Below are 24,144 nucleotides of genomic sequence, written 5' to 3' on the forward strand. Positions count from 1 at the left end.
GGATTCTAATCTGCAGCCAGCTGGGGAAGCCACTGCTGTTTGGGGGAAAACAACAGTTTTGGTGGCACTGAAGTGACAGACTGGCCTTAAAAACAATCCCTGAGATAAATGAGGTAGGTAATGGCTACTGTTTGATCACCTCTCTCCCCACAAGGCCTTTGCATCCCCTTTTCCTTCTGGTTCAATCATCGTTCCAGATTTCCACCCATCCTTCCCCATTTAATTGACTCCTTACCCTGCTAACTCTCATCTCAGGGCCTCTACCCCTATGGAGGCCACCAAATCGAGCTCCTTTGTCATCTGCCCTCAAAGAGCTTGTTTCGTTACTCCACAGCCCTCACCTCAGCCTGTAATTGTACAAGTAGGAGGGTAAAATACTGAAGTCCACCTTGCCCACCAGACTGGAAACTTCCAGAAGCAGGGACCAGAAAAATTGTGATTCCGTCTGTTTGTGATCAGGGCCTAATTCAGTGACTAGCACAGAGGGAGCGCTCAACAGATATATGTTGTATGGATGAACAGATGAATGAATGGATAAATGAATGAATAAGGAAAGGAAAGAATTCCTCTATACTCCAGGCCATAAAACAAAGCCTGATCACATCTAGTGTTCTTGTTGTCCTTGTTATCTATCGTTGCTGTTCTGCGTTTCAACGACAGCCTCTTCCATATCTGCATTTCAAAACCCCACTCATCTTCCAAAGCCGAATTCCACACCCTTCTCCCACACCATGCCTTTCCAAATCACCCAGCAAGCAGTGAATTTCCTCTTCTCTACACAACTTGGATTCCTAATTGGAACGTGCTACATGTCATCTTTAACACACACATATTACCACTTTCAAGAGATTATATAAGCAACTTGGAGGTGACAACTGCTTACTTTATTTCTGCCCTTTCCGACTCGGTGCTGGGTAAAGCACCTGCCACATAGTAGGTATCCTGTAATTACTGGTTTTAATGCCTGGGTGAAGGAATGAGTATATATTATGGGTAAGTGGGCAATAGACTTCTGCATTCATTTTTCAAACACAAAGACACAATCACATAGATTTTTAAGCTCATATGTATTCCAAGGATTGAGTCTAGAAAAAAATTACTAATCAGTCTTCTTTTCTCTTTTCCTTTGTAGACCACACTCTAATTTTTTTTTTTAACTAGAAGAGAGAATGCAGATAAGACAGTGATTCTGAATGAGTTTAGATAATTATATTTTTCACATTGCTTAGCAGTTAAGATTGACAACTACTGATTATCTAAGGCACTGTGTATTTTTCAAAAAAATTCACAAAAGTAATAATTGGATATAACTGCAAAACCAATGGATAAAGTCTCAGCACACTCTTGAGTTTATGGACCTCAATTTCCCCATCCATGAAATAAAAGACATGGAATAGATCAGTGTTTCTCAGTGTTTATTCCCCCCAAGACACACAGCATAAGGTAAATATTTAGTGAGCATCTACTATGGTAAGCTGAAAATATGTCCCAGTGGAGAAGAAAGGCATTTCACAAACTGATAGAATTTTAGAATTGGAAGGGCTGAGAGAACACTATTATTAAAGGCTCCACATTACTCAGAGGTGGAAAAGGGTTCCAAAATAAGAAAGTGAGTTCCTCAAGGGCGCACAGTGAGCCTGTGATAGATCTAGGGTGATTCTGTCTTTTTGTCTAACCGTCCTGGTAAAGAGAGAACCTTCACTGGCCTCCTAAGATGTAGTTACACTGTTTACTGTTATTTTCTCTTGGTTTAAGAGATTATTATCACCCCTCATCATAACCCTTTGAAATAAAAGTTAGCTGTTAAAGATTATAACCATTGTTCCATCCTTTATTCCTAAGCCTGTGTGAGCACCATTTGGAATGGGATGGCCCCAGCAGCCTACCAAGGTTCTCATTACCCAACCCTTTGGGGCAGACTTTTGCCAGCCTACACATCTAGCCTGGTGTGATGTATCAGACTGGAACATAGTAGGGCCTCCCAGCCAGTGCTACCTACACTAAAGAGGCCCTTTGGTGATGTTCTCTGCTGCTGTTCTCGTTGCTGCTGCTTCAAATGCCAGAACTGCAAATGTTAGTGCTATATACCAACTGCTAGAGCTATGCATCCTTCATTTGCCTAATTATGGTTGAGACTAGTTTAAAAACGCATACACAGAATGAGAGATGTCACAGGTGAGAATTTGACCTGCAAAATTTATTTATTTGACATTAAAGTAGCTTTGCCTAGTGATGCTTTTCCAGCGATTCCTAAATCACTGGAGCTCTAGTAGCCCTGAGTCCAGGGCAACTGATAGATTGTTGTCCAGGTTTCCTCTTGCCTCTGAGCCCTCTCCATCCCCGTCTGACCAAGGCCACTGTAATGATGATGGCCCTCACAACTTTAAACAGCTTCTCCTAGACACTCTTTCCAAAAGTGTTGACAGGAGACCAAAACACAGGAAGTGGAAGAGAAACACAAAGTATCAATAAAATAATTTTTAAAAGCCTTTGCTGGGCTGCAGAAGGCTTGAGTCTATTTCCAGGTTTGTACTGACTGGTGATTTCAGTGGGTAAAAACATAAGCCTCTCTGAGTTTTCCATTTCTCCATCTACCATGAAGATTCTTGACAGGCTTTTGTTAAGATTAAAATAATTCATCTTCAGAGCTAAAAAGAACATTAAACTGCACTACCCAAAACTAAAACATAATCCTGGAAGTCAGTTTCATCAATCTAATGCCAGAGTTTCTGGGCAAAATGTGTCCTGAGAGGCTGGGGGAGTGACAGTTGTCAGCAGTAGGTAAACACCAGTTCACTCCTGGGGGGGCTCAAAGTAGAGATGTGGCACTGGTGAGTAGGATCCAATCTCAGCTGAGGAAGAATAAGAGATGGTGAAGATCTCAATCAAGGGAGTGGGCTTCCTGGTCTAGGCACTGCCCCCTCAACTTGGGGATATGGCTCTAGGCCTCTAGCCCCCTCAGCAAAACTCAGTCTTTTTCCAGACCAGGTTGGGCTCACATCTCACTTCTTTTCAGGTACAGCCATGTTGGAGGAATTCAGTAAGGGTGACTGGCAGAAGTCCGCACCCTGAAATTGTGGGAGGTCAAGAGGATCCAGGTCTTAGGTTTGATTGGGAAGCTGGAATCAAATAATTCAAAGACCAGGCTTTTACACAGACCATCACAACCAAAAAGGCTAAAATAAAGTGTAGATCTCAAAGGTCCAGAGCTAAAATGTCCAAGGTGGAGAGAGTGGTCATTCCCATTCCTTCCAGGAGGGAGCAGCCTTCAGAACATTCCTGTAGGCTGGTGATATTGTTTCTGTCATAGTCACAGTGTAGCAGAAGTACACGGGCCATTGAGTTCCTGGCACCTAATATGGGAGAGACTCTGGTCGGACCGTCTGGGACACTCAATAACTGAAACCTGGAAAACCCCACGAGAGATGTGATCAAGCAGAACCAGAGAATAAAATCTGCATGTGACTTGTGGGGAACAATTTGAGAGGACGGGGAGAGGTGGGTTTAAGCGTCCACGTGGTGTTGGTGAGCTCCAGCCACAGAAGGGCAAGTTTGCTCTATTCCCCCAAATTCGCCATCTGCTTGATTCCAAGACACATTCGTGGTCACCAGGCCAGTGCGTGACCCCCTCCCACTCTAGGGGAGGCCTCCTGGTCTTCCACACTGATCCTCTGTATGTCTGGCACCCCTCCTTCCCACTCAGCACTTCCAGCTCTTAAGGGTTTGACTGCCCTGTGATTAAGGAGGTTTGTTGGGTTCTAACATACTGAGGAAGCGGTGGGGAGAAGGCAATAAATATTTAATGAGAATTTTGCTTCTGAGTCTTCCTCTTAGAGGGGAAAATGGAAATCAAAAGTCTTCATTGGAACCCCCTACGGTTGGAGGACAAAGAAATATGCTCCCACTGGCTGTGAAAATGAGCCACTGCGCACCTCAGCAAGAGGCAGCTCTGAGAGGGGAGTCTTAATGAATCACAGAGCAAAGAGCCCTTTCCTGGAAGGAATTATCCCCAGTGCTTTCCCTAATACCACTCGGAGGCTTCAGCCTGACGAATGCAGTTATGGCTTTAGAGTAGAGGCTCCGGCTGATGGTAAGGGTGAGGTTTATGCAGCCTTCCCAAACAAGGCCCTCCACCCCGTTCTGAAAGCGGAGCCATCAGACTGGATCCTGCAGCTTGCTGGGGCCACACAGAGGGGCTATTTGGGGCCTCAAACAGTGACAGCCTGGAGGACAAAACTTTCTCAGAGGAAGCTGCAGACATGCTGAGGAGCTAGATTTGTGAGTTGGTACAAGTCAATGAACCTCTCTGTTCCTTGGATTTCCAAACCCATAAAATAGAGATAACACCTGCCTCGTAGGACTGTTTCTGAGAATTTAATGAGATAATATTTTTTAAGAGCCCTCAGAATGACTGACACATCATAAGCACTCTGTAAGTGTCAGCTACCATTTTCATTGTTGCCATTGTGGTGGTGGTGGTGATTTTAGAGGAAGCTGGGGCTTAGAACTGAGGTGCTGGACAACAGCTGCCATGTGAAGAGGCAGGTATGTGGTTGATACAGGGAAGAGTCCAGGGCTTCTTCGTAGTCACAGCTGACATGTATTGACTGCTTATCACGCTCAAAGGATTTGTCATTCATTATCTCACTTAACCCTCACAGTAACCAATGAGAAAGACCTCACCACCACCATCATTACCATCACCATCATCATCATCATCATCATGAGAGGTGGAAATCAAACCCACGTCTGACTGACGTCAAAGCCTGTGTTTGTTCCTTCTCCCACAGTCATCTTTGCTGCCCACTTCAAGACTTCCACTTACTTCAACATTGAGACACCAGTAAAGTATGACTGCAGTCTCTCATGCTGGCCTTCTTTCTACCATGTCCCTGTTGGGCCCCCTCAACTGCCACCACTGTTGATATTGACCTGAGGCCTCAAATCTGCTTGTCTTTTGAGATAACCCTAACCAGACCCATTGTCCCACTGTCCCAGCCACACCAGCACATGTCTTTCTGCCGTGGGCCCCAGCCTTCCAAGGCCTTGGAAGAACTCTGGGCATCAAATCCTTGTCTTTACCCTTGCTCCTCTAAGCCAGCATCACCTCTAGCCTTCTGCCTCTGTTTCCCCTCTTAGCAGTCTGTTCCTATTCAGACCTGTCCAAATCGTAGCCTCTAAGACCCTATGTATCTTGGCCTTATATATCAAAGCCAAATTCCTGCCTGGGATCCTATTCCCAATTGCCTGCGATTATGACACTGCCATCTATCTTGCTACTTGCCCTAACATGCATGCCTGAGACCTTGCCCTGGAGCCCCTGGATGGTGGAATGGACTGGTAGAGCCTGAGGTCACCATGCATCATGGACCACCATGAATAGGGCCTATCGTTGCCCCTCATTCTATGGCTTCAGACTTCCAAGCCAATCCAGCCCCCAATAAAACACTTACTTCAGGCTCTCCTGGTGGCGCAGTGGTTAAGAGTCCGCCTGCCAACGCAGGGACCATGGGTTCAAGCCCTGGTCCGGGAAGCTCCCACATGCCACGGAGCAACTAAGCCCATGTGCCACAACTACTGAGCCTATGCTCTAGAGCCCGCGGACAACTACTGAGCCTGTGTGCCACATCTACTGAAGCCTGCGTGCCTAGAGCCCGTGCTCCGGAACAAGAGAAGTCACCACGGTGAGAAGCCTGCACACCGCAACAAAGAGTAGCCCCTGCTCGCCACAGCTAGAAAAAGCCCGAGTGCAGCAACGAAGACCCAACGCAGCCAAAAATAAATTAAATAAATAAATATTTAAAAAAAACGAAACACTTCCTCTCTACTTTATTCAGATTTAGATAAGAAGAGGTAACACTTATCAAATGATAGGAAATTCACTCCTGTCCGAGGTCTGATTTTCCTCTATCTAGTCCTCATCTGGCTTCCTTTTTCCTGTTTCAAGATGTGCCCCTGTGCTCCACATCCATGTCCTCCTCACCCAATCCAATTTTCCAAGATTTTATTGCCCAGGGTGCCCCCACCCCTTACGTTGTCATTTTCATGTTGGTGGAAATAACCTTCTGCTCTGAGGAGATGCATCTGTACCTGGCCCCTGGGTCAGTCCCTCCATGCTGTCTTTTCTGGGTCCCACCACTTCGCTCCTCTTCCATATTCAAAAGTTGATTTGATATGGGAGGGCCAAGTGCACTGATGTATGAAGAGTGTCTACAACGATCTGGTCTCTTCTTCCTTCCTGCAGACATCATTGTTCACAGAGCAGGATGGGTTGGATGGTGAACTACTTGAGGACAGGAATGTGATGAGTTCATCACTGCATCCCCAGCACCAAGGACAGTGCCCATGACACACTGGGGTCCTGGTTCCTCATTGTTCCTTGGGCTCACCAATCTCTTTGGGAAGGGGGCTGGCTGCCTCTGTATGCTGACCTGAGAATCTGTTCTTAAGAGGGCCCAAGATGACTGAAAAATCTTGCCCATTTGGTTGTTATCTGACTGTTCACAGGTAGCCTACAATATTAAGAGCTCTAATGAGGGCTTCATCCCTGGTGATGACCTTTTCCCCACAAGAACAACACACTCACTGTAGATAAATGAATGGGTGAACAAATGAATAAACCACAAGTAAATGCATGCATATACTGTCTCTGCTAGAATGGTCTGCTCAGCTTCAGGGGGACCGCTGAGTGTCATCCTTTGGGGAGGAATAACAGATTGAGGGTCTCACAAGGGAACAGATGGGAGATTTGGGAGAACAGATGCAAGGCCAAGAAGGTCAGAATTAAGAGGCTCAAGGCCTCTTGGCTGCTGGTGGCATTCAGGGTGGCTGCAATCATACACCCTTGCCAGGAATTCTGTGAGGCAACAGGGCTCATATCTGAGTCTCCCTCCCCTTTTCCCCCAGCACTCATTTCCAGTTCTCTGAAGGGGAAGATGGACCTGATGCAGGGGAGCCAGCAGCCCATATTGTCCTCGCCTTTCTTTCCACTACAACAGCTGGAGGATTGCGCTGGGTTTAAGGGGTTTACAGGGACCCAGTTAATTGATGCACAAAACCGCCCATCAAAAAGTAAACTGATCACACTGCTCCCTGAGGCATCAGGAAACCTTAGTCTTTGCAGCCTGCCTTCTATTGCTTGTTCCGTACCTGAGGTAATAATGCTTCCTCAGTAAACAGCAGCAGGGAAACAGTTAAGCACTGGGTGGTATATTTCACTGCAGGAGGGCAGTTCAGTGTGTGATTGAACATTCCATCATCGTGTGCCATCTTCAGATGGCCCAAAAGAGACCCCAACATCCAGATGCGGGTTAAGAGCAAAGAGGGCTGGTTACGTTGCATTGTAGGCAGTGGGCAGGAAAATCTGAGCTAAGGCATTAGGATAAATGGGATGACTGGAGAGATGGTAGAAAGAGATATTTTTCATAGACTGCTTTTGTTGGTGATTTTTCTTTTTAAGGTAGAAAGGTCATATTTTGTGGGGAGAAGAGCAAAGAGTCAAGAAATGTGGCTTTAAATCCCAATTTCCTTTGATGAATGCAGCATTCACCCCCATACAGAACCTTTCTGCATGTATATGATAATGTGTAATGCATATCGATATTTAAGAAATGATCTTTTCTCTTTTCTCTACCTGATAAGCTGAAGTCAAATCTTCCTTTTAGCGGAGAGGTAAACTGTCTCCAATGATTTCCTTTTTTTTAGCCATGTTATGTGCATGAGCCAGTGCTATGGGCTTTACAGCCATTAGCTCATCTAATTCTAGAAAATAATTCCCCAAATCAATACTATAATGCCCATTTTATAAATTAGGAAGCTGAGGCTCAGAAGCTGATATTGTTTGCACTGGTCGTAGAGTCAATATCCTTTAGAGCTGGGCTTCTAGACCGGATGATTTAACTCAAAAGTATGGCGAGGCACAACAGGAGAGGGGTCAAGTGTCTTGGATACCTAACCAAGGTTGAATCTTCAGGCTACCAAGTACTAACTCACTGACGTTAGGCAATTTACTCAACCTCTCCAAGGCTTAATTCTCTCATTTGTAAAACCAAGATAATGAAAGCACCTTCCCACAGAGTTTTGTAATTATTAAATGAGGTAATATATGCAGCACAGTAAGTAAAGGGCCTGGCACAGAGTAAATGCTAATAACTGGTAGTTACTACTGATTCATCACACCATAGGATGCCTGCAGCCTCAGTTACTGGAAGAATCCACTTCTCCATGGACCTGGTGTTGGAGACTCTAAGTACAGGTGACCAGTTAGGAGACATATGTCAATTTTCCAAGAGATATGATAAAGCCAGGGTGGTGGGAAATGAGAAAAAGCGATGATGTCCAAGGAAACTTAGGTGAAACATGGGGAAGACTCATCACCATCCATATCAGGCAATGCATGGGAGACGGAAGAGCCAAGCGCAGCTCCTGGCTGGGTCAAGCCAAGCCTTTGGCTGGTTTGCTGTAACACATGTGGCTAAAACAGCTGGAGGAGGGAGCTGTAGCCGCCTGTCTGCAGAGGCCTCTTATCTAGAAGGCATATATCCAAGAACCACCATTGTGTGGAAGTATTCATCAATAACTCTATCCCTTGCTGAACTTATGCTTTATTATAAATAGAGGACAACCTGAATCTGGCATCCAGCTAGGGTAGAAATAGAATTAGAGACTCAGGAGAAAGCAGCCGTGGCTCAAGGAGTCTACTTCATCACACTCTGTTCCTGGAGCCTATAGGCTCAGTGTTCTTATTTAATATGAACCAAAATTCACCATCAAGTTCTTAGGTACCAGTTTGCAAAAGTCCCCGTGTAACTAAATTAGATTTGCTTTTGCCCTGCAAATTAAAGTCAGAACGAGGTCCAGGTGTAAATCGGGCTTGATCAGAGCAGGCTTCTAATGAAAGCAACAGTTGTATCCCTGCCTCCTTCATGTAGCGGTGAACATGAATCAAAGTCTTTTCTTTCAGTCTGAAGCTTAAAAATGATGCTGAAATCTAAGCAGGCCAAAGGAATGGATGAGGACGCACAGGGCCACTTTTTCAAATCAAGTGTTACTCAGGTGAGGGTTTTCCTAAGAGCCCCTGTCTTGGCCATTGCTCCAGAAAGGCACTCAATTTGAGTCTTTAGGGCAAATGTGCTGGACTTTGAAATTCTTTGTTTTCCTCGAACAGTAAAAAAATATTGCAGACGTCAGCACACTGAGGACCACTGAGCTTCAAAGCACAGGGATTCTGCTGAAGGATGGTGGGCTGACAGGCAAGAAGTACTGACCGTGTGCCAAGCATGAGAGGTGCTGGGTTCATTGAGACTCAATGATTCAGCACCTGTTTATCGACCCTCTACCAAATGTCAGTCGTCCATACCTGTACTGGAAACACAGGTCCTAGCTCTCACAGAACTTATATTGTGGGGAAATATCCTAGTGGCTCAAGCCTGAGAGATGTTGAGATGTCTGACAAGAGCAAAGAGAGATAACCAACCTGACTGAGGGACAGGCTTTGGAGTTAGACATGGTTTGCGTTCCGGATCTGCCAATTATTTGCTAATTGGTCTTGGGGAAATTTACCTTAATTCTCAGAGCTCTCACAAAGGGCTACTATGAAATGCACATGAGATGATCTAGGGAACAAGCTCATGCACAATATATGCTAGGTATCACATATTGCACAAATTAGGGATGTTATTATTATTAATGACATAGCCTCAAGCAAGTTATTTAACCTTTCTGAACCTCAGTCTCCTTATCTGTGAAGTGGGGATAATACCCTCTGCAGGGCTATGAGAAGAATTAAATTGGATACTGTTTGTAAAGCACCTAGTCAGCACCGGAATTCAGTAAATAGTCAATATTAGGGACTTCCCTGGTGGACCATCGTTTAAGACTCCACTCCCAATGCAGGGGGCCTGGGTTCAATCCCTGGTCAGGGAACTAGTTCACACATGCTGCAACTAAGAGCCCACATGCCACAATGAAGATCCCATGTGCTACAATTAAGACCTGACACAGCCAAATAAATTTTGTTAAAAAGTCAATATTATTGCAACTATTAAACAAAGCACAAATGATGTAAGCTAAATACTGCAGATTCAGTGCTATTTTGTCCCTCCTACCGACTGTGGAAAGTGTAGAAGGGGATTTTTTGAAACTCTGTAAACTGGAAAGTTCTTTCGAAAATCATCTCCCAGGGTGTCATTAGAGATATATTTTGATGAGGATGTAAACAGTTCACAGACCAAGAAATTGTATTTCCCTGGCGGTAAGGGTTATCCAAAAATCTAACGGGAAAAGGATTACTGCTGACATTAGGAACACATCCACTCAGAGAGTAGCAAGTGGTAATAAAAAAACACCATCTGAGGTTGGAAGTGTTTGGGGTTTTCTTTTAGAGAATAGAAAGGGACATTTTTTGACATATATACCTGTTTCTCAGAAAAGCAGTATTAAGTAACTCCCACTTCCATTTCCAAGAAAGCAAAAGAGGCCCTTTGAGCAGATACCATTTAAGAGTTGGAGATTTTTCATTAAATGAATCCTGTTACTGCAAACCCACATTGGGCTATTCCTAGCCCCGAGAACGCAGGGTCTCAGTGGCTGCCCACCCGGAGCACCTGCTGTCATCCCTGGTTCCCCGGTCACTGCAGGGGTGATCTGGGGTCTCTCTGAGTGTGTATCTCTCTCTCCCTCCATCTGCCTGCCTCTTTTTGTCTCTGACTTTTCTGTTCGTCTCTCTCTTCCTTGCTGTCCACGTCTCCCCTCCCTCTCTCCCTCTCTGCCCCTGCCTGCCTCTGCTTCTTTCCTTCCATCCCAGTCTCTCTGTCTCTGCTTCGGTCTCTGTATCTCTGCCTGTAATTTTGTTTCTGTTACTAACTTTGTTTCTCTGTTTCTCTCTGGGGTGTTATCTGCCCTTCTTTCTTTTTACTCCTGTTTTCTTTCCTCCATTCTTTCTCTGCCTAATTTTCTCTTTAACTGTACTTTTAGGGGATTTCCCCCATCTATCTGTGTTCTCTCTCAGTCTCTGCCTCTATGCCTGCTCCTCCCACAATGTCTCGCTCACTCTCTCCACCCTCCTCTTTCTGTGTTTCTATTTCTGTCTTTGTTTCAGACCTTTTTCTTCTTCAGTCTCTTTCTCTCTCTCTTCATCGCTTGCTCACGGTGTAGTTTTCTTTTTCTCTCTTCCCCTGCCTCTCTCTCTCGTTCCTCATGTTTCTCATGGTTTTACCATGCCTCACTGTCTCTCCCCTCTCAGAAAACACACACACACACACACACACACACACACACCCCTCACTCTTTCCCTTCCTGCATCCTGACCTGGTGGACCCCTCCACAGAGAGCAGGTTGTAAATTTAAAGGGACTCCATAATACTACTGGGTGTTGTTTGGTTTATGGTGCCTTCGTGAAATCACAGACACATATTTCATTCTAGCAGCGACTTCTTTCTGGTTGAGTGAGCACCGTGCTCAGCACCTGGACACATGCTAGGTGGCTGCTCCCCCCACCTGTATTCCCATGACCCCCAGGCCCAGCACCCTGGAGACCTCCTCAGTCCACACAGGACGGCTTTCTTCTCCCACATACCTGGTCCCACACCACACCCAGCTCAGGGGCCTTCAGGGCAGCCTGGACTTAGTCAAGTCAAATTCAATTTAGGTTGAAAGAGGCAAAGAGCAGAAATAAAAAGAAGCCTTTATTTTAAAGGGGGTGGGGGGGGAGTTGTATCTGCTCTGAGAAGGTGAGCTGCCTTGCAGAATGGTAATCCCTGGGAGACAGCAGTTGGAAAAATGAAGCTGGGGTGGGGTCCCAGTCCTCCCAGCCCCTTTGCTTTGCAACTCTGCCTTTGGCAATCTGTGTGACACTTTCCTGGGCAACTGCCTCTAGTGGCAAGAAGGTAGGATTTGGCTTTAAAAGAACTGGGTTGGAACCCTTTCTCCAACCCCTCTATGAACTATTAAACCTGGACAATTTTCTCAATTGATTCTGAGTCTCAGTTGGATCAGCTGTAAAATAAATTCCAGATTCAAGCCCCCATTTACCCAGCAGGCCCCACGTGTCAGGGAGGGTGCTAGAGATTGTTCGATACGATTGCATGGAGGGCCATCTCCCCCAGGCCCACCAGCCAGCCAGAATCATCCAGCACTCCCTGGCAGGCTCTGTTTCCTTCCTCAAGTCTCAGTTTTAATATTGCCCTCTATGCTGGGAGACCTTAAATCCTTTCTCCTTTACACTCTGCATAGCAACCTGGTTATTATCTTTTTAGTACTCTGACAATTTATAGGTACATATGTATGCATTTGTTTATTTATGGCTCTTTTGCCCTCCTGGGACTGTAAGCTTCATGTGGGGAAAAAGCACATCTGTTTCATTCTCCATCATACAGCCACTGCCGAGGCTAGTGATATGGAAGCTGAGGTCGGGGTGGGGCTGGGGGTGGCAGTGGTGAATTAATTAGCCTGAGGGCCCACACCTTGAAAGTGGTGGCACTGCAACGGGGACACACATCAGAATCATTCAAGGTCCCTCCTCTCCTTCTTGCCTGACGACACTTGCCATGTAAGAAAAAATTGAGATGTTATATATGTCAAGAGGTTTGCAAACTGTGAAGCTCTGTAAAAATGTTATTCTCTGTAAAGTGGGAAGGTTAAGCCAGATTTTATCTTTCAACACCTATGATTCTTTGAAATACACAGGCGCTTCTTTGAATCTTAAGGGAAAGTGAATGGAAAAGTTGAGAAGAGCCAATTAAATATGTTTCACCCGAAGAACTGATGAGTGGTAAGACCCTGCAGGGGCTCTGCACATGCTCAGAGAGCCCTGTTCCCCTGGGTGCACAGCCTTGAACTCTCTGAAATTGCTGAAGGATTTCCTGTGGCCCAGATGAGCTTGCTCCATGCAAGACTCTGCAGCCAGGTAACAGGGTCCTCTGCAACCCCACTGCCATTTCAGGGTACTAGAGATGATCAGGGAAAACTCCTTTGACCTCCATTGTCAATAGGGTTGCGATTATTATTTGATTTCTGGGGATCTAAATCCCACACCAATTACCCTCTCTCTTTCCTCCAGATCTTAACCCGATTCTCTTTGACATCTAATGAATCAAGGGTACATGTCTTTATCTCCTTTTCTAGATGCCTCAAGAGATTCCTTTTGCCCCTATGTTTTGGTTGCTAAGACTAGGAGTTTCCAATTAGGTGTACAGTCTGGTTAACCGCACACCTCTGAGGGGTAACTTCAAACCTCTCTGGTTCAAACTGTTTTAGAAATAAAAGTATCAACTATTATATTCCTGATGCATTATATCTAATGATATCATATTAGATATACTTCTATTAGGTATATTAGATATACCATAGTATATTACTGTATTATAGATATACAGTAATATAGCATAATACTATTTCTATAGATATATAAATATATAAACAAATATATATGTATAAACTATATTAGGTCTATTAGGTATAATTAGAATTATAAATGTTGATGTTTACTGGTTGTTAAATAATTAGCTTGGGGTTATTTCCTACGGCTCCCAGCAGCCCCATGACACGTGTATCATTGTTAATCCCAGTTTTGAAATGAGGAATCTGGGGCTTAAGGAGATACAGTGACTCACCCAAGGCTACATGCCTAATAAAAACCATAGATGAACCCCAGCCCTGGCTGATTTCCAATTAATTATTTTTTATCTTAACAGCAATCCATTCCCATTGTTTTTACTTTTTCCACTGCCACTCTAGGCCACTATGACATCCCAGCTAAACTACTGTCATACCCCTAAGTGGTCTCCCGTTTCCTCCTCTCCAGTCTCCTGTGTTTCCTCAAAGGTTTGTTCCAGCTTCAAACTGTTGATTCTAAACGATGCTTCCCAATCATACCTGTGAGCATTAAGGAATGTTCTCTTTATCGCATGTGTGATTCTCCCCTACGGGACTATAGCCACTCACGAGATTCCTAGTCCCTGGCCCTGCTTCAGCAGATCTCCCCTCTCTATTCTCTGCTAATCTCGCCACGCCTCGCTCACCAACATGAGAACTATCGCTTCTGGGAGTGTGGGAGCAGCAGTTCCCCTTCCCAGGTAAAATCAATGACTCTCAGATTGTATGGGGTCTAAAATGGATTGGGAAATATCATTAAGGATCTTCTCTATGACTTAACTCTAGTCTCTGCTTAAATAGACCCATGGATAGGAAACTTAATAGCTTCTCGAATAGTGCATTTTATCTGGAGACAACATGTATATTAACATGAACACAAAACTAGCAAGCCTCTCATGTTCTCAGTGTGCTAGCCACTCTCCGCATGTCGTACCTCCTTTAATCCTCGCCCAAGTCCTAAAAGTAACTGTGAATAAACCCCTTTTACAGATAAGGAAACTGATATTTAGACAGAAAGTGAGTTGGAGAAACCCCCAGGGTTATTAAATGGCAGTGCTTGGAAACAAACCTGGGTCCATTACAAGATCCTATTCTTAGACACTTTGCAAATGAACACTGACCTCAGGCTACACAAGGCCCCCAGGGAAGGGCTCTCGCTCTTTGCGCTTCCACAGCCCCTTGGCTGACCCCCCCTCGTGAGTCACTCGGTCAGGTCTGCCTCCTCTCTAGGACAAGCATTCCCTGAGCAGAGCCTGTTGCAGACCTGTCTGCAGTAAGCAGAGGACATATCCAGAGCAGGTAAAAATATATGTTTACCGGTACATGCTAGACTAGCACTGAGGTCAGCTTGATCTGCTCCACACGGATTATCTCCTTCAACCCTTGCAGGAGGTGTGGAGATTGCCCTTACCTTACCAATGATGAGACTGGGGTTCAGAATTCTTCCCATGGCACTAAGGCTGCCCTTGCCTTGAGGGGTCAGATCACCATAGGACTTGCCTTGTAGCCGTGTGACCTGGATCAACCAGGAAGCAACTTGCCTCCTTTCTGACGTTCACTGTCACCTCTAGTTGAGAATGAGGCTCAGGAAGACCTGAACTTGGTTGTACTGAGCAACATGACTGCAGGTTATCGCTTTCTTCTCTCTGAGGGTAGCTCACACCCATACCTTCCCACTTCCTCCCCCTACTTAACATTTCCCATTATTTCTCCCAACTGTTGAGTTGGACACACTGTTGTTCTACACGTGCCAAACGCTAAGTGTATCTCTATACACACTGTCACACTTAAACCTTGCAAAAATCCTACAAGGTAAATATTACTGTGACACTTTATATACTTGGAAATGGAGGCTCAGATAAAACCCAGCTGCCCAAGGTCACACAACTCGTGCCAAATGAAACCTCATTCAAATCAGGACATGTTGACTCCTGAGACTGTCATCTCCCTGAGACATTCTGTAAGGCATTTCTTTCCCTCCTGTCCCTGCTGCCTTGTAGAAACAACATACAAATTCGCTCTGAGAAATCCCAACAGGCGTTTCAAACTCTGATAGAAAAGCAGAACTCTGAAGACTTGGATTCAAATCCGGATTTTGCCACTATTTGGAATGTGAGATTTCAAGGCAGGTTGGTTTTCCAGGGTTCAGACTCCATGGATGTATAATTTAATAGCTACTATATATTACAAATGTCTCCATTCGATCCTTACAACAGTCCTGTGAAATAGTGATTATTATTCTTGTTTCATAAATCAAATCAAATAAAAATAACTGGGTGACAATTATGTGAGTAAAAGACATGTCTCTCTTAGCACTGCTGTTTCTACTAATGAGATATTAAATAGGGGTGCATTTTATATGTGGAATGGGCAGTGCAGATGTTGCTACTATACAGAACCTATAATTAAAGGAGTGGATGTCTGTGACCTTGACTTGGTCTCCCAGTATCCTAATTAGAATTTATCCACCGTGGCATTCTGAGACTCATTCCGACGCTGGGGTACGAGTCGGGGGTGTGAATGTGTGTAGGCATGGCTCTAGAGAAGCCATCCCAGGACACAGGCTCCAGTCACCTGAGGCTATGATAAGCCAGCTGTCCTCTAGCAATGAGGTGGAGACCTGAGGTTTGAGCTGGGACCCCTGCCTCCACCTACCTCACTCTGGTTTGGACAGGGATCAAAATGGCAGCTCCTGAAGCTCTCCAGAACCCGCGTGCCTCTCACTTAATGCACAAGAAACCAATGAGCCTTCCGGGGTGTTCTTCTTGCAGATTTCCAAGCCTGGCTATTGGCTTTCTGTCACTTCTTTCAGGCCTGATTAACACAGTATAAAATTGAGGGTTTTTCAGCTATTCTTCAAAGAGAAGGAGTCAGTTTTCTTCCCTCTCATTCTGAAATAAGCAATTGCATTACCTCCATATGAATGGAGGCTGGGGATGCAAGGAGATGGGATCAATACACAGTTAGAAGGAAGGCAGAAGCGGCAACAGCAGTGGACGTGGTGCACTGCTCAGGCCGAGCTGCTGAGTCCTAGCATCAAGGGAAGATCAGAAGGGCAGTCGGTGATCTGTTTCCCTGCCTGTTGGTATAAGGCAAAGTGGCACAGGCCCTGGCTAATGGGGATTGTGATAATGGTAATTGTTAACATCTACTGGGCACTTACAACTTGCTGTGCTAAGTCTCTGACATGATTATCTCATTCAATCCTCCCAAAATCCTTATGTGATTGGTACTATCATTGCCCCCACCTGACAGATGATGGAAACTGAGACCCTGAGGGCTTAGTGAGTTGCCTAAGGTAGCACAACTGGTGAGTGATGGAGCTGTATTAAATTCCAGATTAGCTGAGGTCAGAGCTTCTCTCTTGATCAACATACTCTAATGCATCCAGCGTCGAAGCCGGAGGAGCTTCCTAATTGGGCCTATTAGCTCAGCCTATCATTGTGGGAGACAGATGGAGGAAATCTTCAAGACTCAATAAAAGTGGCTTCCTTTGGGGCCAAGAAGCATTCTCTCTTGCTGATGAAAGTCTAAATTCAGAAGTTCCCGCAGGGGTCGGCGAGATGTAGGAGAAACGGCACAGAAAGATGGAGGACTCAATTTGAATCCCAGCTCCATTCACTGCCTTGGGACGGTGAACCAATAACTTGACCTCTCACAGGCCAAATTTCCTGACCTGTGAAATGAGAATGGTGACACCTATCTTTCAGCAAAGTGCCTAGCCCGTTACTGGTGATTCATATCTGTTGGCTCCCTGCTCTCCTTCTGGGGGGCCTAAATCCCTGGGGTCTCTGAATGTATCCACAAGTCCATCCTCCACTTTCCATTTTCCAAGAAACTTGGCAGAAAGCATGCTCTCATGCAAACACCTGTGGGAGATCAAACTCAAAGTTGAGGTTCTTGCCTTGGGTTGGAATTATATCAGTGGTTCTATCCTGCTGAAGAGAAACTCCACTTAGCAGACAGAAAGGCTTCTGATGAAATATTTTGACAAGAAAATGCATTCATTTTGTAAGAAAAATTTTCCAACATCAAATGTATGGCGCACACAGTAGGAAAAAGGAAAAAGATTCCTGGTGAAAACTTTTGTGAACTTCTTCTGCACTGGAGATTCCTCACCTTCTTCACAGTCATCACAGATCAATCTCCTTCTGCTCTTCCCATGTCCCCGACTCCAGTTCCTCTGGCCATTGCTTCTGTTCTGTAGAGCTAAACCCAAGTTAGACATGAGGCAGCTCTATCACCTCCTCCTGAAACTGGGTTAGCCCTGCTGCCTCCCTAGATTTTTCCCTAGAAAAATCCACCTATGAAGTAAGTAACCTGGGAAACCGTACCATTTCTGTGATTTAAATAGAGATAAATGGACCACTTGGTCTAAAATGGTCAAAATGGTGGCATGAGAACAGATTGAATAAGATCTGCCCATTGACTGACTGAATTCACTGACACACAGTGCTAAAATATTTGACCTTTGCCCCATACCTAAGTTGTTCGTCGGGATGATGCCTCCCTTGAGAGAGGTGGTTCTCAGTATGACAGAACATTAGGATCACCTGGGAAGCTCTGATAACTCCCCATGCTCCTGCCTCCCACTGGATCCCATAAATCACAGTCTCTAGGGGTGGGATTCAGGCATCAGCATTTTCCTTTAACCTTCCAAGTGATACCAATGTGTTGCCAAGGTTGGGAACTGCTGTTTTTATGGAGAAAGGACTAGAACAATTCAGAGGGAAAATGTCCTAAACCCCACTACTCACCCCTTCCCCATGGCTCTACAATTAAAGTCCCTGCCAACACCAACTCCCTAAGAACCTTTTCACGTGGCTTCATCTCTGAGGTCCCAGGCATTTCAAACTGAGAGCTGGCTGCCCAATGATATGTGTGCTCGCTGACAATTCAGCAGCTTTTCTTGGTGTATTTGAGCTCAAAAAACTGAAAGATAAAGACCTCACATTAAGCTAAGGGGTCTTGCTCTCTCTCCTCCAATCTCCCCAGGCTGATAAATAATGGATAATGAAGAACAGTGCTATTACATGCATAAAGCACTTGGCATCTGCCTCTAAGACAGCACTTTCCATCTAATCTGAGGTCCAGTTCAGCATAAAATCTGTTTGGTGGTAAGGCCAGGTCCTTTTGGAGGTCTCTTTGATGCTGCCAAGTTATTCAATGGAAAAAGGAAATAATTCAACTCTAGAATCAATCGCAATGTCAGTTTCTAAAAGGCCAAAGGGCTAGGTTAGTATAAATGAAGTTTCTCTTTCTCTTTGAGAGCATGACATCCAACATGTGCCTATTTTTGAAGGGCAGAGCAGCAAAGCTTCTCAGAGAGGTCCATCTAAAATTGAGTCCCTTAGAAATCTTCTATTGTGTTTTCCTCTTTACAGAACATAGCACAACCATCAGAGCCTTGTGTGTGTAATTGTTCTCTGTCTCCTCCCACTAGAGTTCAAATTCCACACAGGTGACACCATTTCTGTTTTGCATCTCTTGTGCCTAACATAGCACCTGGCAAAAAACAGGCACTCCAATACCTGCTGAATGGATGCTGAAGGCGCAACATGAAACACCTGCTTTACAGAGAGTTTCAGGGCATGTTTTGCTTTATTAGGCAAACACTTTATACCTTTTGGGGAAACTGGGGCCTTTCAAAAGATGAAGAGGTAACATGGAGTTAGAGGCAGTCTTTCCTCTTCACTAGAAATGCAAACTGGGGAACAGCCCAGGTCCCATCTGGGTACATGGCTGTGCAGTCCTGGAGAAGTCACATCCTCAGCTTTGTGAGCAAAAGAGAGATTTCATCCCAAGCCCTCTGATCACACTGATGTTTCAGTGACACCATGTGCCAGAGGAGGCAGACTCATCAGTGAGCCTGGCATTTGGTAGTGGGCATTCTCTGCATGGTGGCACAGATTGATGTGGGAGCACCAAGGGCTCAAATGCCTACACCTTCACGTGCACTGTGGAATTCTGGGTCAATTACTTAACCTCCCTGGGTCTCAGTTTCCGCATTTAAAAAATACCCATGTCGGGCTTCCCTGGTGGTGCAGTGGTTGAGAGTCCACCTGCCGATGCTGGGGACACGGGTTCGTGCCCCGGTCCGGGAGGATCCCACATGCCGCGGAGAGGCTGGGCCCGTGAGCCATGGCCACTGAGCCTGTGCGTCTGGAGCCTGTGCTCCGCAACGGGAGAGGCCACAACAGTGGGAGGCCCGCGTACCGCAAAAACAAAACAAAACAAAACAAAAAAAACCCATGTTTAAATTAATATTTTATCAGGATCGTGATAAACACAGTGTTTCTTTCACAACATATGTTCCACAGAGAACTAATCCTTCCACTGCCTTATAGATAAAGGGTTCTATTTCAAAATAAGCTTGAGGAACACCACACACGCTATGCTTCCTGATCTAGTTAAGATTCAACAACAAATATTTATTGAGCATATACTATGTGTCACACACTGGATACACCAGTGAACAGAAGAAACATAAATTCCTGCCCTCGTGGAGCTTATATGTTACTGAGGGGAGACAGACAATAAACAAAATAAACAAGAAAACATAACAGACTAGATGCTGGTAAACGCTATGGAGGAACATATAGCAAGGAAAGGGGTTGCAAAGGAGGGAGTGAGAGGAAGGGGATATTTCTTTCTCTCATCATTTCTATAGAATCCCAGAGAAGGCTCTGATTGGCTGACATGGTTCATAGGCCCACCCCTTGGACTAACTGCTGTTGAAGAAACTGCATTGAATCTGTGATTGTCCAGGCATGGTCATGTCTGCACTCCTATGGATCAGGAGTCAGAAGTGGCTTCCAAAGGAGGAGGAAGACAAGAAGACAACATCAACTGCTATCATAGGCCATAGAAGACCTGGAAGACCAAACTTTTTTTTATGAATTAATGTTCATTGCAGCACTATTTACAACAGCCAAGATATGGAAGCAACCTAAATGTCCATCGACAGAAGAATGGATAAAGAAGATGTGGTACATATACACAATGGAATATTACTCAGCCATAAAAAAGAACAAAATAATGACATTTGCAGCAACATGGATGGACCCCAGAGATTACCATACTAAGTGAAGTAAGTCAGACAGAGAAAGACAAATATCATATGATGTCAATTGTGTGCAGAATCTAATTTTTAAAAATGGTACAAATGATCTTATTTACAAAACAGAACAGACTTACAGATATTAAAAACAAACTTATGGTTACCAAAGGGGAAACATGGAGGGGAGGGATAAACCAGGAGCTTGGGATTAATATACACACACCACTATATATAAGACAGAAAACCAACAAGGACCTACTATATAACACAGGGAACTCTAGGCAATATTCTGTGATAACCTATATGAGAAAAGAACCTGAAAAAGAATGAATATATGTATATGTATAACTGAATCACTTTGCTGTACACCTGAAACTAACATAACATTGTAAATCAACTATAATCCAATAAAAATTTAAAAAAAAATAAATAAAAAGAATTTTGAGAAATCCTGCAGTGGATAAACGTGTAAATCTTCATTTAATCCAGTAGTTACCCAATGCTGTTAACCACATACTTTTGTTTGTGAATACCTATCAGTACACTTTGATAAATGCCTAGTTGTAAACTTACATGATTTCATCAATGCTCCATCTACAGTTCAAATAACCTCACTATTAGTAAATCTAGATTTTTTGAGCAAATTCTCAAGTTTTTAAAGGACTTTCTAGATTGAAGTATTTCATATCTCTCCTTATTTTTTCCTTTAATGGAAGTACCTCTTGGCACAGGTAAGTGTCTTTCCTCAAATGTAATAAGAAATCTGAAGGATTTAGCTTCTGAGCAGAGATACCTCCATGGTTTAGCAAAGGATCTGCGAACAATAAATGAATGAATCGAAGTTGGAGCACCTAGTTTTGATGCAAGAAGAAATCTTCCAAACCACCATTTGTCCTGGTCAAATTGGTCTAGTTTAATGAGAAACTTTCATGATGTTTTATAGAAATGTTTGCAAAATCACAACCCTGTAAAATGTCATGTCATATTCCTTGTGACTTTGGGAAATGTCATGAGGTAAGCTGTATCAGTAGGGCTCTTAATGCTTCCAATAAAAATCTCTCAGGGAGAGGAAGGCAGATATTTACAAAAGCTGTTGAACCACAGGTCACAAAACATAAAACAGCTGGTTGAATGACAGAAGCAGACGATCCCAAACTATTCACAGCAGATGTCAGTGTCTGTGGCGTGGTCCAGAACTGACCTCATTACTAAGACACTGTTTCATTCTAGCAAGTCATTTCAGCATCTAGGGAATCTGGATTCATTTTCAGTAGATACTGGGATAACAATAATAAACTCTTGGGGTTTAGGAAAAAAGGTCAGTGAATTTGATGACTAAAGGGACCATCAAGCATTCTTTTTCTTCAGACATGTTTTTTATTTTTAAATGGCTTTGGTTTTTTTCATTTTAAAATTCAATGCATAGCCATTTTAAAAATATTGAAACATACGAATAAAAAGTACTCATAATTTCTCAGTTTAGAAATAACCACCATTAAACTTTTGATGAAGTGTTGTTTTATGTTATGCTTTTTATGTTTCTGTTTACACAAATATGCAAGTAAGTATATAGTGTGCTGTGGGTTGGTAAATATGTAGTTCTGTGTATCGATTTAGCATCAGAATTATAAATATTTCCCCACATCATCAGAAAGTCTTCATATATATCATTTTAATGACTACATAATATTCCATCTATTACATGCACTGTAATTTACTCAGTGCTCTATATTTGGAGCTGTTATGTTGCACACACATCTCCATGTTTTTGCCACTATAAATAAAATTGATGTAAAACTGGCATATAAGACTTCAGTAAATATAATATTCAGTCCCCTCAGGAATGCGGGAATTTTAGAAGAAAACATATGGGTTAATTGGTGATTTTTTCCAAGTCATTATAAGAGAATTAAAAGAGCAAGAGAACAGTGTTTCCATACCTATGTTTACTGTTGATGCAACACAGAAATTTGCTTTGATGCTGGGGAAGAGAGTTTTCTTTAAATTGCTGGAGGGAGAAAATTTCAAGAGGATCAAAACTAAAAATCACGGCTTTTCTGCCAGAACACAGGGAAGAAAAGCAATAATCAAACAAAATCATTAGGAGGGATCAGGCCAGAGGCATTCATTATAAGTAAAAAAAAAACATGACAGCATTTAGAGGGTTGATGAAGGTAACTGCCACCTTTCACCTATTAACAGTCTTGGAAGGTCCTCTAACAATGGAAAACAGACTAAAGAAAGGGCAGGAGTAATCAGTCCCCAAACAACAGGCTCCTTCATACCTTTGTTTTTTTCAATGATGCTAAGAATATAGTATATACACAATGATAATGGAGATGCTGTGATACTTATAGTATCAGAATGCAATCATTCCTATGTGTGTCGTGTGTACACATGCACATATTCTCCCCTAAGGCATATTTTTTCCTCAATAAACTTCTAATAGGACTTCAGTAAAAACAGGAGAGTTCCTTTGTCTACTACACAAATGTAGCAATTTGGCTAATCCTGCCAGAAATGTATGCTTGTTTCAAAGACCAGGCCAAACCAAGCTGACATTCCTAAAGAAGTGCACAGACCTCCCGGGACAGGCACACTGGCTTAAAATTCTGCACAGCAGGGCACCAAGTTGGCTTTTCACGCAGGTGAAACCTGTCCAATTCGCTCTCTGGTTCTTGGGCATGTCCCATCTCTTACCATGGAAGCATCGGCCTTTTCAACCTCTGCATCTTTGATAAATACCACACAGTTCCTTAGGTCATTCTGCATCATTGACCTGGTGTTTTTTATGGAAAATGTGGCACCAAACTTTGAGGTCAGGATCCCTCGCCCACTAATTCCAATTTAGCCAGAGTGGAACCAGTTAATTATCTTGGAGAAACAATTCCCAGATTTTTCTTTTTTTTCGGCGAGGATATTTTCTTCCCCTGGCAGGGGTGGTTTTGATGGGTGGCTGGACATTTATGTGTGCACTGAAACCTAATTTCATTTCCTGCTGTTGGGGTAATGTAAGCTCCCTTTCCCTGCACAGAGGATGGAAGGCGTCAGGGTGTCGACCTGGCAGGTTTCCCATTGATGCCGCCCTCATCAACGGGATGGAGTGGGGAGGCAGACTGACCAATGGAAACCTTTGGCTTGGTGCCCTCAGAAGTCAGGGTGTTAGTTTTCAGGCTCTGCTAGACACCGTGGCCAAGGCCAAGGGTGCTCTGTCAAACCTATCCATTTCAATTAAAGCCTAGACAGTTGGGAAGTAAAATAATCAATTTTGCAAGCTGAACTCAATCATCCTGTCGACACTTTATCTTTGCTCCGGATATACTTGTGCAGGACTTGTTTAATACGACTCTCACGACATTATTCACCGATGACACTTCTGGTTAGAGACTGATCAAAGCTACTTTGTAAAAGTTATCAAGCTAAGGGAAAGTGGCAAAAGTTTCATATGTACAAATACATATATGTATGTAATATAGGTGTGTGTGGTGCACAAAACTTCCTTACTTGTTATTGAAAGGTCTCTATGATCCAATGCCAAGCTCTACAGCCAAATCAGCTAAACTGTTTGTTAATGTATATCCAATGCTTCAATCAAATTCCTTGATGACCAACACTCCCGCATATCCCACAAAGTTAGAGACTATTACCAATGCCCTTTCCTTCAACAGTGATGCTTTCAACCATTTATTACTGCTCAACACAATGTGTTGGTC

At 43.8% G+C, this 24,144-nt stretch overlaps 1 long non-coding RNA gene across 1 annotated transcript in view; it reads right to left on the reverse strand.

Annotated features, from left to right (window-relative positions):
- Positions 1-17,538: 17,538 nt before the first annotated feature.
- LOC125962659 (uncharacterized) overlaps positions 17,539-24,144 on the reverse strand; it is a 101,157-nt gene continuing 94,551 nt past the window's right edge. Inside the window, exon 3 of the long non-coding RNA XR_007474107.1 lies at positions 17,539-17,580. This is a non-coding gene — a long non-coding RNA (uncharacterized LOC125962659). The remainder of the gene's footprint in view (positions 17,581-24,144) is intronic.

Source organism: Orcinus orca, chromosome 20 (genome assembly GCF_937001465.1).
Source record: "Orcinus orca chromosome 20, mOrcOrc1.1, whole genome shotgun sequence".
NCBI lineage: Eukaryota > Metazoa > Chordata > Mammalia > Artiodactyla > Delphinidae > Orcinus > Orcinus orca.